Source organism: Mesoplodon densirostris, chromosome 1 (genome assembly GCF_025265405.1).
Source record: "Mesoplodon densirostris isolate mMesDen1 chromosome 1, mMesDen1 primary haplotype, whole genome shotgun sequence".
Lineage (NCBI taxonomy): Eukaryota > Metazoa > Chordata > Mammalia > Artiodactyla > Ziphiidae > Mesoplodon > Mesoplodon densirostris.
In genome coordinates this window covers 119,280,012-119,297,439 of record NC_082661.1, presented here as the reverse complement: position 1 = coordinate 119,297,439, position 17,428 = coordinate 119,280,012, and positions in this window count along the sequence as shown.

The window sequence follows — 17,428 nt, the reverse complement described above, 5'->3', positions numbered from 1 at the left end:
ACATGACTTACAGGTGTTCTGTCCACATTCTAGATGCTAATCCTCTGTCAAGTGTATGTTTTGCTAACATTTTTCCAAGGATTATGGTTGGTTTTATTTTGCCTCCAGTGTATTTCTTTTAGATTTTATTAAAGTATAGTTGATTTACAATGTTGTGTTAATTTCTTCTGTACAGCAGAGTGACTCAGTTATACACATACATACTCTTTTTCATATTCTTTTGCATTATGGTTTGTCACAGGATATCAAATATAGTTCCCAGTGCTATACAGTAGGACCTTGTTGTTTATCCATCCCATATATAATAGTTTGCTTCTGCTAATCCCAAACTCCCATTCCTTCCCTCCCTTAACACCCCCTTGGCAACCACAAGTCCACAAGTCTGTTTTCTATATCTGTGAGTCTGTTTTCATTTTGTAGATATATTGATTTGTATCAAATTTTAAAATTTTTATTGGAGTATAGTTGATTTACAATGTTATGTTTATGCTGTACAGCAAATGAAACAGTTATTCATATACATATATCAACTCATTTTTTAGCTTCTTTCCCCATAAAGGTCATTACAGAGTATTGAGTAGAGTTCCCTGTGCTATACGGTGTGTCTTTATTAGTTATCTGTTTTTTTTTTTTTTTTTTTTTTTTTGCTGTACGTGGGCCTCTCACTGTTGTGGCCTCTCCCGTTGCGGAGCACAGGCTCCGGAAGCGCAGGCTCAGCAGCCATGGCTCACGGGCCCAGCCGCTCCGTGGCATGTGGGATCTTCCCAGACTGGGGCACAAACCCGTGTCCCCTGCATCGGCAGGCAGACTCTCAACCACTGCACCACCAGAGAAGCCCAGTTATCTGTTTTATATAGAGTCGCGTGTATATGTCAATCCCAATCTCCCAATTTATTCCCCCCCTTACCCTCTGCTAACCATAAGTTTGTTTTCTATATCTGTAACTCTATTTCTGTTTTGTATATAAGTTTATTTACACCTTTTTTAAAGATTCCACATATAAGCAATATCATATGATATTTGTCTTTCTCTGTCTGACTTACTTCACTCAGTATGACAATCTCTAGGTCCATCCATGTTGCTGCAAATGGCATTATATTGTTCTTTTTATGGCTGAGTAATATTCCATTGTGTATATGTACCACATCTTTATCCATTCCTCTGTTGATGGACATTTAGATTGCTTCCATGTCCTGGCTATTGTAAATAGTACTGCAGTGAACATTGGGGTGTATGTGTCTTTTTGAATTATGGTTTTCTCCAGATATATGCCTAGGAGTGGGATTGCTGGATCATATTGTAGCTCTATTTTTAGTTTTTTAAGGAGTCTCTATATTGTTCTCCATAGCAGTTGTACAAATTTACATTCCCACAAACAGTGTAGGAGAGTTCCCTTTTCTCCACACCCTCTCCAGCATTTATTGTTTGTAGAATTTTTAATGATGGCCATTCTGACTGGTGTGAGGTGGTACCTCATTGTAGTTTTGATTTGTGTTTCTCTAATAATTAGCGATGTTGAGCATCTGTTCATGTGCCTCTTGCCCATCTGTATGTCTTCTTTGGAGAAATGTCTATTTATGTCTTCTGTCCATTTTTTGATTGGGTTCTTTGTTTTTTTGTTGTTGAGTTGTATGTGCTGTTTGTATATTTTGGAAATTAAGCCCTTGTCGGTCGCATCATTTGGTTGATCACTGGAGGTTGTCTTTTCATTTTGTTTGTGGTTTTCTTTGATGTGCAAAAGCTTGTAAGTTTCACTATGTCCCATTTGTTTATTTTTCCTTTTATTTCTATTGCCTTGGGAGACAGACCTAGGAAAACATTTGTATGATTTATGTCAGAGAATGTTTTGCCTATGATCTCTTCTAGGAGTTTTATGATGTCATATCTTAGATTTAAGTCTTTAAGCCATTTTGAGTTTATTTTTGTGCAGGGTGTGAAGGTGTGTTCTAACTTCATTGATTTACATGCAGCTGTCCAACTTTCCCAGTACCATTTCCTGAAGAGACATTTTCCCATTTTATATTCTTACTCTTTTGTCAAAGGTTAATAGACCGTAGATGTGTGAGGTTTTTTCTGGGCTCTTTACTCTGTTCTATTGATTTGCATATCTGTTTTTGTGCCAATACCGCACCATTTTGTTTACTGTAGCTTTGTAGCATTGTCTGAGGTCTGGGAGGGTTATGCCTCCTGCTTTGTTCTTTTTCCAGGGGATTGCTTTGGCAATTCTGGGTCTTTTATGGTTCCATATAAATTTTAGGATTATTCTAGTTCTGTGAAAAATGCAATGGGTAGTTTGATAGGGATCACACTAAATCTGGAGATGGCTCTGGGTAGTATTGCCATTTTAACAATATTAATTCTTCCAATCCAAGAGCATGGGATTATCTCTCCATTTCTCTAAATCATGTTTAATTTCCTTTATTAATGTTTTATAGTCCTCAGCAAAATAAGTCTTTCACTTCCTTGGTGAGGCTTATTCCTAAGTATTTCATTTTATTTTTTGTATGCAATTTTAAAAGAGACTGTTTACATTCCCTTTCTGATATTTCATTATCAGTGTAAAGAAATACAACTGATTTCTGTATGTTAATATTGTATCCTTCTACCTTCTTGAATTCATTTATCAGTTCTAGTAGCTTTTGTGTGGAGTCTTTAGGGCTTTCTATATATGGTATCATGTCGTCTGCATCTAATGGCAATTTTACCTCTTCCCTACCAGTTTGAATACCTTTTTATTTCTTTTTCTTTTCTGATTGTTGTGGCTAGGACTTCCAATACTATGTTGAAGAGAAACGGTGAGAGTGGGCTTCCTTGTCTTATTTCACATTTTAGCAGGAAGGCTTTCAGCTTTTCACTGTTGAGTATTATATTGGCTGTGGGTTTGTCATAAATAGCTTTCATCATGTTAAGATATGTTCCTTCTATACCCATTTTCATAAGGGTTTTATCATGAATGGATGTTGAATTTTATAAAATGCTTTTTCTGCATCTACTGAGATGATCATATGGTTTTTGTCCTTTCCTTTGTTGATGCAGTGTATCACATTGATTTGCATAAGTTGAACCACCCTTGTGACCCTGGGATGAATTCAGCTTGGTTGTGGTGTATGACCTTTTTTATGTGTTGTTGGATTTGGTTTGCTAATATTTTTGTTGAGAATTTTTGCGTGTCTATATTCATCAGATATTGGCCTTTAATTTTCATTTTTAGTAGTGTCTTTGTTTGTTTTTGGTATCATGGTGATGGTTGCTTCATAGAATGCCTTTGGGAGTGTTCCTTCCTCTTCAGTCTTTTGGAACAGTTAGAGAAGGAGTGGTATAAGTTCTTCTTTGTGTGTTTGGTAGAATTCCCCAGTGAAGCTATCTGGTCCTGGACTTTTGTTTGTAGGAGTTTTATTTATTTATTTTACATAGTCTATTTCATTTCTAGTGATTGGTCTGTTCATGTTATCTATTTCTTCTTGATTCAGTTTTGGTGGGCTGTATGTTTGTAGAAAGTTGTCCATTTCTTCTAGGTTGTCAAATTTGCTGGCATGTAATTATTCATAGTATTCTCTTATGGTTTTTTGTATTTCTGTAGTATCAGTTGTGATACCTCCTCTTTCATTTTTTATTTTGTTTATTTGAGTCTTCTCTCTTTTCTTGGTGAGCCTGGCCAGAGGTCTGTCAATTTGGTTAACCAAGAACCAGCTCTTGGTTTTATTGATTTTTTCTACTGTTTATTAATCTCTATTTTATTTGTTTCCTCTCTGATTTTATTATCTCCTTCCTTCTGCTGACCTTAGGTTTTATTTGTTCTTCTTTTTCTAATTCTTTTAGGTGATGGGTTAGACTGTTTATCTGAGATTTTTCTTATTTCTTAAAGAAGGCCTGTATCACTGTGAACTTCCCTCTAAGAACTGCTTTTGCTGCATCATATAGATTGTGTGTTTTCATTGTCATTTGCCTCAAGGTATTTTTTAATTTCTTCTTTGATTTCATCATTGACCCATTGGTTTTTCAGTAGCATGTTGTTTAGTCTCCATGTAATTGTTGTTGTTTTTTTCTTCTTTCTTTTTCTGTGGTTGATTTCTAATTTCATGCCATTGTGGTCAGAAAAGATGCTTGAAATAATTTCTGTACTCTTAAATGTCTGTTAGTTTTTGTTTTATGTATTTGGGCACTCCTATATTGTGTGCATATATGTTGACAAGTGTAATATCCTCTCCTTGTATTGATCCTTTTATCATTATATAGTGTTCTTCTCTACCTTTCTTCATAGCCTTTGTTTTGAAGTCTATTTTGTCTGATAAGAGTATTGTGACCCCTGCTTTCTTGTCATTTCTATTTGCATGAGATACCTTTTCCATCCCTTCAATTTCAATCTATGTGTGTCCTTTGCCCTAAAGTGGGTCTATCCTAGGCAGCATATTATAGGCTTTTGTGGGTTTTTTTAAATCCAATCTGCCACTCTATGTCTTTTGATTGGAGCATTTAGTCCACTGACATTTAAGGTAATTATTGATAGATATGTATTTATTGCCACTTTAAACCTTGTTTTCTCATTGATTTTATATTTCTTCTTTGTCCCTTTTTTTTTCCTTTTGTGGTTTGATGATTTTCTTTTGTATTATGCTTATGTTCTCTTCTTTATGGTTTTGTGAATCTATTGTATGTTTTTGATTTGTGGTTGCCCTGTTTTTCAAGTATGTTAACCTGTTTCTATATATACTTACTTTAGACTGGTGGTCATATAGGCTTAAACACATTCTAGAAAAATAATCTACATTGTCTTACTCTCCTCCCTTGCATTTTATAATTTTGATGTCCTCTTTTGCATCTTCATGTTCATCCTTCTGCTGTTCTTTGTGATTATCATTGCTTTCACAGAAATTTTTTGATTTTTTTAAAAATGTGTGTCATGGCTTATTTAAGTGATTTACTTTCCAAATGTGATTTTCTCTTTCCTATAGATTCTTAGTTCTTTTCTATTTAGAGAAGACCTTTCAATATTTCCTTTAGGATAGGTTTAGTATTGCTGTATTCTTTTAGTTTTTGCTTGTCTGAGAAATTCTTTATCTCTCCTTCTATTCTTTTTTTTTTTTTTTTGCGTTACGCAGGCCTCTCACTGTTGTGGCCTCTCCCATTGCGGAGCACAGGCTCCGGACGCGCAGGCTCAGAGGCCATGGCTCACGGGCCCAGCCGCTCCGTGGCATGTGGGATCCTCCTGGACCGGGGCATGAACCCGTGTCCCCTGCATCGGCAGGCGGACTCTCAACCACTGCGCCACAAGGGAAGCCCTCTCCTTCTATTCTAAATGATAATCTTGATGGATAGAGTGTCCTAGGTTGCAGTTTTCCCTTTCAGGACTTTGAATATATCTTGCCACTCCCATCTGGCCTGCAATATTTCTGTAAAGAAATCAGCTGATAGCCTTATGGGGGTTCCCTTGTAATTTACTCTTTGTTTTTCTCTTGCTACCTTTAGAATCCTCTTTTTAACTTCTGCCGTTTTTATTATAATATGTCTTGGTATAGGTCTTTTGGGGTTTATCTTGTTCAGGACCCTCTGTGCTTCTTGTATCTGGATATCTGTTTCCTTCTTTAGGTTTGAGAAGTTTACAGCCATAATTTCTTCAAATACATTTTCAGTCCCCTTTTCTCTTTCTTCTCCTTCTGGGATCCCTATTATGCATAGATTGGCACACTTTATATTATCTCATAGGTCTCTTATTTTGCTTTTATTCTGTTTTTTTTTTTTTTTTTCTTTTTGCGGTATGTGGGCCTCTCACTGTCGTGGCCTCTCCCGCTGCGGAGCACAGGCTCCGGACGCGCAGGCCCAGCGGCCATGGCTCACGGGCCCAGCCGCTCCGCGGCATATGGGATCCTCCCAGACCGGGGCACGAACCCGTATCCCCTGCATCGGCAGGCGGACTCTCAACCACTTGCGCCACCAGGGAGGCCCTATTCTGTTTTTTTTTTAATTTGGGTTTCTGTCTGACATTCTAGTGGGGTGATTTCCATTATTCTATCTTCCAGATCACTTATTCATTCTTCTGCATTATTCATTCTGCTATTCACAACCTTTAGTTCAGCTTTGGTCTCTTCAAATGAATTCTCTAATTTTTCTTGGCTCCTCCTTATAGTTTCTAGTTCCTTTTTACAATAATCTGTATTTCTGTCAATAGCCTTTCTTAATTCCTTCAGTATTTTTATTATCTCCTTTTTAACATCTTTATTGGAGTATAATTGCTTTACAATGGTGTGCTAGTTTCTGCTTTATTACAAAGTGAATCAGTTATACATATACATATGTTCCCATATCTCTTCCCTCTTGCGTCTCCCTCCCTCCCACCCTCCCTATCCCACCCCTCTAGGTGGTCACAAACCACCTAGCTGATCTCCCTGTGCTATGCAGCTGCTTCCCACTAGCTCTCTATTTTACGTTTGGTAGTGTATATATGTCCATGCCACTCTCTCACTTTGTCACAGCTTACCCTTCCGCCTCCCCATATCCTCAAGTCCATGCTCTAGTATCTCCTTTTTGAATTTGGTGTCTATTAGACTGAAGAGGTCTGTTTCATTGTTTGTTTTTTCAAGGGAATTCTCTCAATCTTTTAATTGAAATGGGTTCCTCTGATCTTCATTTTACATACTTTTCTCTTGCTCAATGAGTTGAGAAGAAACAATTATTTACTGTGGTCTTGGAGGGGTTTTTTTATGTGGGAACGTCCCTGTGTAGTCTCTATGGGTTTAATGTTTTTTAGTGCGGGGGCTGTTTTTAGTATGGATGCCTGCCACCTCTTTCCTCAGTGCATGCTGGATGTTATCCCCTTGATAGGAGGTGTGACTGGTGTTGTGGTGACCCGAGTCTGCACTGGATATCAAGTGACTCCAGTGGCTTTTGATACAGATTTTTTTTTTTTTTCTTTTTGCTGTATGCGGGCCTCTCACTGTTGTGGCCTCTCCCGTTGCGGAGCACAGGCTCCGGATGCGCAGGCCCAGCGGCCATGGCTCACGGGCCCAGCCGCTCCGCGGCATATGGGATCCTCCCAGACCGGGGCACGAACCCGTATCCCCTGCATCGGCAGGCGGACTCTTAACCACTGCGCCACCAGGGAGGCCCTGATACAGATTTTAATTACACTTTTATGTAGTCAAATTTATCATTTTGTGTAGTTTGTGCTTTGTCTTGAATTAGAAATCTTTCCTCACTATTTCCCAAATCATGAATATATTCTTTTACATTCTCATCTAAAAATATTCCCCCTCAAAAAAAATAATAAAATAAAAATAAAATAAAAATATTCCCAATACCCTCATAATAAGCACCATTTCTGCTTAAATTAGCCAACTAATACAAAGTTCATTACAGGGGAGTGCTGTGATTACTTTCCTTTTATTGAAAAATAATCCTCTCTACTTGCAAAAGTCATCCTTTCAGAACTTCAGGAGGATTCCTCATGGTGTGAGGAGTAAGGAAGAGGATATGCCAGCCAGATCAGTCACATCAACCCTAGCAATCAGAGGGCTGACAGCTGTCTTATTTTCAAGTCCTTGTAATTACTGGAGGTGCCCAGTCAGGAAGAAAAGTAGTTATGCCCATGAAAGAGTTCTGGATACATGAGAAGGAAAGAGATAACATCCAGTGAGAGCTCAGCTTTCCCAGGTCCATCAGCCTATGTTTGGGAAACCATTTCACCAATGATAATAAATAAGGGCTTGCTGTTTTCAGTGTCTGAGCAGGAGCTGCTTAAATTTCCCCAGTCAATACATTTCTGCCATTATTCAAGGTACTCCCCATTTTATTTTCTAACTCATCTTCTTTTGGAGGTCACACTCAGTTATGTTCAGCTAGCTTCGTAATTCCTCTTTAAATAAATAGATAATTAGAAGAGGGGATGAAATCTTTATTCAGTGTCTAGGACAGACTCTGACAGAAGCGAAAATGGAGCAGAACAGGTTCTGGAGGTGCTGAAATGTCAGCTATAGCTATTCCCTTAGATTGATAACTCTGATTCTGTTTTTGAAACACTCTGAAAATTTCTTACAGAAATATGCTACTTACTTTTAAACTATCTTATTTCTGTTTTTTCTTGCATAATCATAATTTATATTACAGTACTTTAAATTTAGTATCCCAAGTAATTTCATAGTTATTATCAACATTATTGTGCAATATTCTTTTGATTGGATTATTCTCCAAAAGGGAAATTATTTTTTCACCCACTGTTTCCTCCCTGTGTTGCTTAAAATAATTATAATAGTTATCAGTTATGTAGTTTTGAAGTACATACAGTGGAAAAAGTTACTTTGACTAAAATTTTAAAAGTAAATTATCTTCTCTTCAAACATATTCTGCTAATGATTACAATAAGTTTTATTTCTCAGTATAATGGAATAAATTGCATTTTGTTTTTCATTTGAGTAGACTACGTACCAGAACAATATTAAGTAATCACAAACAGTCTGTGGTTTTTGTTTTGGACTTAACTGCAGCATGAACTGTGAGGGGTGATGCAACATTTTCTCTAATTGGCCCTTGTCTGAAATTCTAGCACTGTACTCAAAATTCCATTCCAGCTCTGAATTTTGGGTAAGGTTATGTGAGGTTCTGTGGCTCAGATAATGGTTGGTTATGATAATAAACAGCTGGTGAAGCCTTGGCAAGAAGCTGGTGTTAAAGAACTTAGAGTGAAATCAAACCCTAGTGGACAGGGGTACCCCACACCCCAGCTGCTAGTTCATCCCATCCTGACCTATAGCTCAGCAGCACAGAAACTTCAGACCCAGTTAGGCCTAGAAAACTGCAGGAACAATTAATTTTCCAGGAACTATAGATTTTTCCAGAAAATAAGGTCTGGTATTTTTGAATAGGAGTCCTTGCAATTCCACTACAAGTGCTGGTGTTGCTAAGGCCTGATTATCTCTTGAGAAATGTGATATTTCATTTCCTGTTGGCCAGAGCAGCTTAGTTAAGGACCTAATCAGAACCCCACAGAAATGCCCCAGGGAAGACCAAGTTTGTATTTGAAGCTACCTCATTTCCCTTGTAAGTTCCCTCTTTGTCACTTGCTACATTCTCCTTGAATCCCAAACCCTTATACTGTTCTCTGACAACCCAGACATTTCTCCTGCCACTTACACAGGCCTGAACTCTCCAAGCAGAAAACTCTTCCCTCATGATGTTTTCTTGTCCCATTTCCATGATTACAGACTCCCTGAGCAGGGCCAAAGATGAGGATGCAGGGCATTGTAGAAATGATATGTCTTCTAAAGTTCAGAGATCCAGGGTAATCTACTCCAGCTGCAACCCTAGTATCATGATGTGTTGGTTCAGAACAAACCAAAAACTAAAATTACAGGCCATGCCTGAATATAGGGTGAAGCAAAACTACCCTAAACAGTCACTGTTTCCTAAAGGATAGAGATTTTACTTTTTAAATTACACTGTGAGAAGCAGGGATTTGCATTTCTTTATGGCTTTATGTGACAATTCCAGAGTCCCTGATGCACAGAGAGAATGGGGATAAAGTATAGTCTATGGTGACAAAATCAGAAGGGACAAAGGACTAAGGGAGTTGTAGATCTCTCTCCCACCTGCCTTCATCCATCCGGCTTTTACCCACTGCTCCAGTCAGCTTAGTGTGAGTGTTCCAAAATGTCCTCCTTGTCCTATTCCCCCCACCCCGCCTCCAACTAGGACTCAACGTGCTCCCCTCAGTATGTCTTTGTCATAGATTTTTACTATGTCCTGTCATCACTGATAACTTTCTCTCTCTCTCTCACCATAATGCAAGTGTCATGCACATATGTCATATCTTTTGTGAATTTTTCTCACAGGACTTGGCACAAACATGGCATGCTGTAGGTGACTACTAAAAGTTCAAACATTAGGGTAAAAAGGCATGATCTCATACCCATGAAACAACCATGTTGTTTATTCACCTTTACATTCATATCAGATAACCAGAAGTATGAACTGTTTAACGTAATGAAAGGATGCAAATGGTATCACCTGGACATGACCTGCTATATTTAAGACTCAAGAATATGACTTAGAACAGTTGGCTAGAATCCATGATCCACTTATCTGACCTTCTGATAAAAATGGAAGCTAGTGAAAATAATGAGAGTATACATATACAGTAAAGATAGTTATACCATTGGCCTTTCTTATGTGGTGACTGGCACTGGGCCCATTCATGCCTCATGTGTGCCCCAGGACCACTTTGGACTTTCCTTAGAACCATGGTAGAGGCATGAACCCTACTCATGGATCAGGAAGGGTCTCATTTCTTGGCCACTCAAGAAGTAAGAGATCAAGCCTGAAAGCTAGATTCTTCCAAGAAGTAAGAGCAAGAGGAGCAAATAGACAATGTGATGCTATGAGGAAGCTGCCTTGTGTCGGGGGCGTGGTCAGGGAGGGCTGGGGATGCGCTTTTGTGAGCCAGAAAAGGTATCAGAGGAAAAAAGCAGGGGGAATGTAAGGCCATGCCATGTAAGCAGGGGATAAAAAGGACAGAAGACACAAGGCAATGTTCTGGAACCAGGCAAGCAGTGATGGCACCATCTGGGGAAAGATCTCAGTGCCCTAGTTGGCATTCCTCCAGATACTGCGTGGTAGTGAGGTGACTCCAGTGAGACAAAAGCATTCATCTATGGCTGGTATGCAATCTTGGGGCTGTAACCAAATCCTCCAGGAGCTGGTAAACAATTTCCATGCATGTTATGAAAATACACTTTGTTCTGAAGTGAGACTGTATATTCTCAGGAGCTACGGGGTTCACAGAAATATTTTCAGTAGCCCTTGCCATTGAAGTTCCAAAGAGACCTTGGATGTTAATTTTAATCAAGCTTAACGGTTAGCACATACTGCACCCAACCAGAACAGTGACAATCCAAGGACCAGCTTTGATCATCCCTATTAGTGCCTTGTATGTAATTACCTGAATAATGTGACTAAATGATTCTGGCACCAAATCTATGTTAACTTACTATGGATAGAAAAGTATCAACATGTATTGAGCAAGCAGAGTGCCAGACATTTTGCTGGATACTTTAACTAGTTATCTCACTGAGTTCTCATAACAAACCTATGAGGTATGACTTTACAGATGAGAAAACCAAGACCCTGAAAGGTGAAATAAATTGCCTAAACCATACAGCTACCAAATAGTAAAGGTATATTCTGGACCCATGTCTGCTAAACTCTTTCCACTTGCAACATTAACAGTAATCATTGTTATAGTTAGAGCAAATGTTTATATAGAACTCATTCTGTGCTCTAAGCATTTTATATACATTCTTGGAGGTGACATCACTCCAGCCTCCATTTCCTCACAAAGTTCAACAACTAGACAGCTATCCATGAACAAAAGCAGTTCTGGGAAAGCTCTGGAGTCTGCTTAAGGAACTTTAGCAACACAGTGGGAGGAAACCCTGAGAATAACCACACAAGAAGAGAAGAAAGACAGCTTCATTTTGCCTGAATCGTCCCATCCCCCAAGCGAGCATTGCTCCATGCCAAGAGGGAACTTCCCAGGTAGAAAGAGTCCCCCTTGCCAGGAGAAGTAGAGCAGGATGAGCAACCAGCTTCCCCAGCCTTTCCAGGTACCACATGAAAGTCTCAATTCAGTATTACCCCACCCAGACTGCCAAAGATGAGATGTATAGAGCCAGCTAAGAAAAGAAGAGCCAAGGAAGAAAAGCAGGGGCTACCAATAGCAGCCACATAGGAGGAGCCATTTCGGTTCACAGTGACCTGCTTTGTGGACAAACTGGGCATATTTTGCTGCTGAAGAAGCCAGTGGTCAGCACAACTGATGTGGATCCCCCTTACAGATTTCACCAGAATTTGCCCCACAGGTATTCATGTTCATTGATGCCAGCTGCCAGAGTACCTCCCTGCTCCCTCCCTCCTGTCCCTACTAGAGCCCAGGGACTGCACCTGCAGCCAGCCCAGACCTCTGTGGCTATGCCAATGCAAAACTCCAGCCTAGACTCCCACAGAGGAACCCCATCACTGTGCATATGCTTGAGAATCACCCTCCAGATATGTACTGGTATGCTACTTGCCTGACACCTGTCACCAGCCTCCACTACTGTGAGCACACCTTGGGGGCGACTGTGCAGCTACAGGATGGCATGCTGACAGCCAGGGCCCCTGCAATTGCAGTGGGCCCAGATCAGGCCGTTTTCTGTCCTGGCCTGCACTACCATGTTCACCTGCAGAAAGCCCCTCTAGCTGTGTACATGAATGGCCCTGGCCCAACCCTCATCACAGGCCCCCAGTGCAGGGCCTGGCTGTGGAGGGACAACTATGCAGTCACAAGTGAGCACACTGACAGCAAAGCCCCTACAGCTTCCAGTAAGCCCATAGTGTGCCCTGGGCTGCACCACTACATTTGTCTGTAACCAGACCCTGCCACTACATAGGCACCTGTAGCTGGCCCCACAGCCAAGTGTGTGCACACCACCAGATCCAGGCGCCACCATTGCCTGCCCTCCTAGTCCATACTAGCTGGACCTGAAGGTGCCACTGAGGATCCCCAAAGCTCTTGCAGACACTGAAGACCCCCTGCAGTCCTCACCAAGAACCATACATTCGTCAATGCTGTGGACCTCAGCAGACTGAGCCTAATGGACATCATGCCACCTTGGACCCAGTGTCATCACATGTAGCACTTTGTACCGTTGGACCTGGTGTCATGCTCCAGGATGCCCCCTCCTATAGGTGAAAGTCTTCCTTTATCAAATTCAGTCCATAAAGCCTGGAAGAGATGACTGCTTCTTCAGATGTACAGACACCTAAGCAAAGCTATAGGGATCATGAAGAATCAGGAAAACATGACTCTACCAAAGGAATATAGTAAGTCTCCAGTTACTGGCTCCAAAGAAGTAGAGATCCAGGAGTTTCCCAACAAAGAATTCTAAATGATTTTTCCAAAGATGTTCAGAGAGCTATAAGAGAACACAGATAAACAATTTAACAATATCAGGAAAACAGTACAAGAACAAAATGAGAAGTTCAACAAAGAGATAAAAAAGGACCAAACAAATCTTGGAGCTGGTGAATATAATGACTGAATCTAAGAATTCAATAGAGAGCTTCAACAGTAGGCTTGATGAATCAGAAGAAAGAATCAGTGAACAAGAAAACAGACCAATTGAAATTATCCAATCAGAGGAGCAAAAGGAAAAAATGAAAAGGAATAAAGAAAGCCTACTGTACATATGTGACACCATTAAAAGAAAAAGTTTTGCATCATTGCAGTCCCAGAAGGAAGAGAGAGAAATTAGTAGAAAGCTTATTTAAATAAATAATGGCTAATAACTTCCCAAATCTGGGGAGAGATATATATTTCCAAGTTCATGAAGCTAATTGGTCACCACAAAATTTCAATCCAAAACAATCCTTTCCAAGACACATTGTAATAAAACTGTCAAAAATCAAAGGTGAAGAATTTTAAAAGCAGCAAGAGAAAAAAATTATCTGATAAAGAGAACCCCCATAAGGCTAAACCCTAACTTATCAGAAGGAAGGAAATAACAAAGATGAGAGCAAGCAGTAATAAAATAGAGATCAGAAAAACAACAGAAAAGATTAATGAAACTAAGAGTTGATTTTTGAAAAGAGAAACAAAATTGACAAACTTTAGCTAGACTAAGGGAAAAAAAAGACTCAAATAAAATCAGAAATGAAAGAATAGACATTACAACTCATACCACAGAAATACAAAGGATCATACAAAACTACTATTCCAGGGAGGAGAGGGGTGGGGGAAGGATTGATTGGGAGTTTGGGATTAGCAGAAGCAAACTATTACATATATATATGTATATATATATATATATATATATGTATATATATATATATATATATATATATATATATACGTGTGTGTGTGTGTATATATATGTATATATGTATGTATATGTATATATATTATAATGGATAAACAACAAGGTCCTACTGTTCCCTGAATAAAGTACAGGGAACTTTATTTAATATCCTGTGATAAACCATAATGGAGAAGAATACACACACACACACACACACACACACACACAAAAGTGTGTGTGTGTTTATAATTAAATCACTTTCCTGTACAGCAGAAATTAACATAGTAAATAAACTATACTTCAATGAAATAAATTTTTTTTAAAAAAGAAACTATTATGAACAATTTTATGCCAAGAAAATGGGCAACCTAGAAGAAATAGAAAAATTACTAGAAACATACAACCTACCAAGACTAAATAATGCAAAAACAGAGAATTGGAACAGACCAATAATGAGTGAGGAGATTGAATCAGTAATCAAAAACCTTCCAACAAAGAAAAGGATCAGATGGTTTTGATAGTGAATTCAACCAAACATTTAAAAAATTACCATCAATCCTTCTAAAACTCTTCCCCAAAATTGAGGAGAAGGAGGGAACACTCCCAAACTCATTCTAGGAGTCCAGCTTTACATTGATACCAAAGCCAGATAAGGACACTGCAAGAAAAGAAAACTATACCAATATTCCTGATGAATAAAGATGCAAACATTCTCAAAAAATGTTAACAAACTGAATTCAACAGCACATTAAAAAGATCGTACACCATGATTAAGGGGGATTTATCCCAGGGATGCAAAGATGGTTCAACATCTACAAATCAATCAATATTCCACCACATTAGTAAAAAGAAAGATAAAAGTCATATGATCATCTCAGTAGATGCAGAGAAAACATTTGACAAAATTGAACATCCTCTTGGGACTTCCCTGATGGTCCAGTGGTAAAGAATCCACCTTACAATGCAGGGGATGCGGTTTCGATCCCTGGTCAGGGAACTAAGATCCGACATGCCATGGGGCAACTAAGCCTGCGTGCCACAACTACTGAGCTCGCATGCCTCAACTAGAGCCCACATGCTGCAAACTACAGAGCCCACACTCTCTGGAACCCACGCACCACAGCTTCAGAGCCCATGCGCCCCAGAGCCTGTGTGCCACAACTAGAGAAGAGAAAACCTGCACACCACAACTAGAGAGAAGCCCGTGCACCACAACAGAGAGCCCATGCGCTGCAACGAAAGACCCCACGTGCCTCAACGAAGATCCTGCATGCCACAACTAAGACCTGACACAGCCAAAAATAAATAAAATAATTTTTTTAATTGAACATCCCCTCAAGGAACATATTTCAACATAATAAAAGCTTTGGGCAAACCCACAGCTAACATCATACTCAGTGGTAAAATGTTTAAAGCTTTTCCTCTAAGATCAGGAACAAGAAAAGAATATCCATTCTCACCACTCCTGTTCAGCATAGTACTGGAAGTCCTAGCTAGAGCAATCAGGCAAGAAAAAGAAATAAAAAGCATCAAAATCAAAGAGGAAGAAGTAAAATTTTCTTTATTTGCAAATTTTATGATCTTATATGTAGAAAAGCTTAAAAGCGTCACCAAAAAATGTTAGAACTAATCAATGAATTCAGTAAAGTTGCAGGATACAAAATCAGCATACAGAAATCACTTGCATTTCTACACACTAACAATAAAGCATCTGAAAGAGAAATAAAAACAATCCCATTCACAATAATATAAAAAATAATGGAATACTTAGGAATAAATTTAACAAAGGAGGTGAAAGATCTGTACACTGAAAACCATGAGACTTTGATGAAAGAAATTAAATAAGACACAAAAAATGGAAAGATATTCTGTACTCAAGGATTGGCAGAATTAATATTGTTTAAAATAGCCATACTACCCAAAGCCGTCTATAGAGTTAATGCAATCCCTATCAAATTTCTAATGGCATTTTTCACAGAAATAGAAAAAAAGATCCTAAAATTAGTATGAAGCCACAGAAAACCCTGAATAGTCAAAGCAATCATAAGAAAGAAGAAAATACTGGAAACATTACACTTCCTAATTTCAAAGCTATAGTAATCCAAACAGTATGGTACTGCCATAAAAATAGACATATAGACCAATGGACCAGAAGAGAGAACCAGAAATAAATCCTAGCATATACAGTCCACTAATATTTCCCAAGGAAGCCATGAATACTCAATGGGTGAAGGATAGTCTCTTCAATAAATAGTGCTGGGAAAATTGGATAACTACCTGTAGAAGAAAGAAATTGAACCCCTTACACCACTCACAAAAATTAACTCGAAATGGATTAAATACTTAAGCATACGAGTTGAAACAATAAAACTCCTACAAGAAAACATAAGAAAAACCTTCTTGAAATTGGTTTTGGCAGAAATTTTTTGTATGTAACACCAAAAGCACGAGCAACAAAAGCAAAAATTAAAAAGTGGAACTACATCAAATTTCTGCACAGCAAAAGAAATGCTTCTTTTCAACAAAATGAACACTAACAAAATGAAAAGGAAACCTGTGGAATGGGAGAAAATATTTGCAAATCATATCTAAAAGGGGTTAATATCTAAATAAAATTCTCACATACCTCAATAGCAGAAAAAAATCTGATTAAAAATGGGCAGAGGAACTGAATAGACATTTTTCCAAAGAAGACAAGACCTACAAATGGCCAACAGATACATGAAAAGAAGCTCAACATCATTAATCAACAGAGAGATGCAAGTCAAAACCACAATGAGCTATCACCACATTCCTGTTAGAATGGCTGTCACTAAAAAGACAGAAGATAAGTGTTGGTGAGGATATGGAGAAAAGGAAACCTTGTGCACTGTTGGTGGGAAAGTAAATTATTGCAGCCACTATGGAACACAGTATGGAGGTTTCTCAAGAAATTAAAAATAGAACTACCACCATATGATCCAGTGATTCCACTTCTGGGTATGTATCCAAAGGAAGTGAAAACAGGATCTTGAAGGGGTATCTTCACTCCCATGTTCATTGGAGCATTATTCACAGTAGCCAAGATATGGAAACAACCTAAGTGCCCCTCAAGGGATGAGTTGATAAAGAAGTTGTAGTATACATATATACAATGGAAAAATATTCACTTATGAGAAAGAAGGAAATGCTACTATTTGAGATAATATGAATGGACCTTGAGAACATTATGCTAAGTGAAATAAATCAGAGAAAGACAAATGCTGCATGATAACACTTATGTGGAATCTAAAAAAGCCAAACTCATAGAAACAGAGAGTAGAGTGGTGGTTCCAAGGGCTGAGAGGTAGGAGAAATGGGGAGATGTTAGTCAAGAGTACTGTTTTATGCCGGTCTCAACCTATCAGTACATAGTGTTGTTGCTGGACCCTTGTGGTTCTTATCATGATTGTAAGATGCCCTCAGCAATAACCAACAGGAAACTTTGGAAAAAAGGTTTATTATTCAAAGGTTCTGGAAGTTACACAGCACACCTCGGGCCGCACAGTGAAGTCAGGGTTAGAGAAAGAGAGGCAGCAGGCCTAGGGTTCTGCTTTTATTGGGATCAAGTATGGGGACCTCGGGTT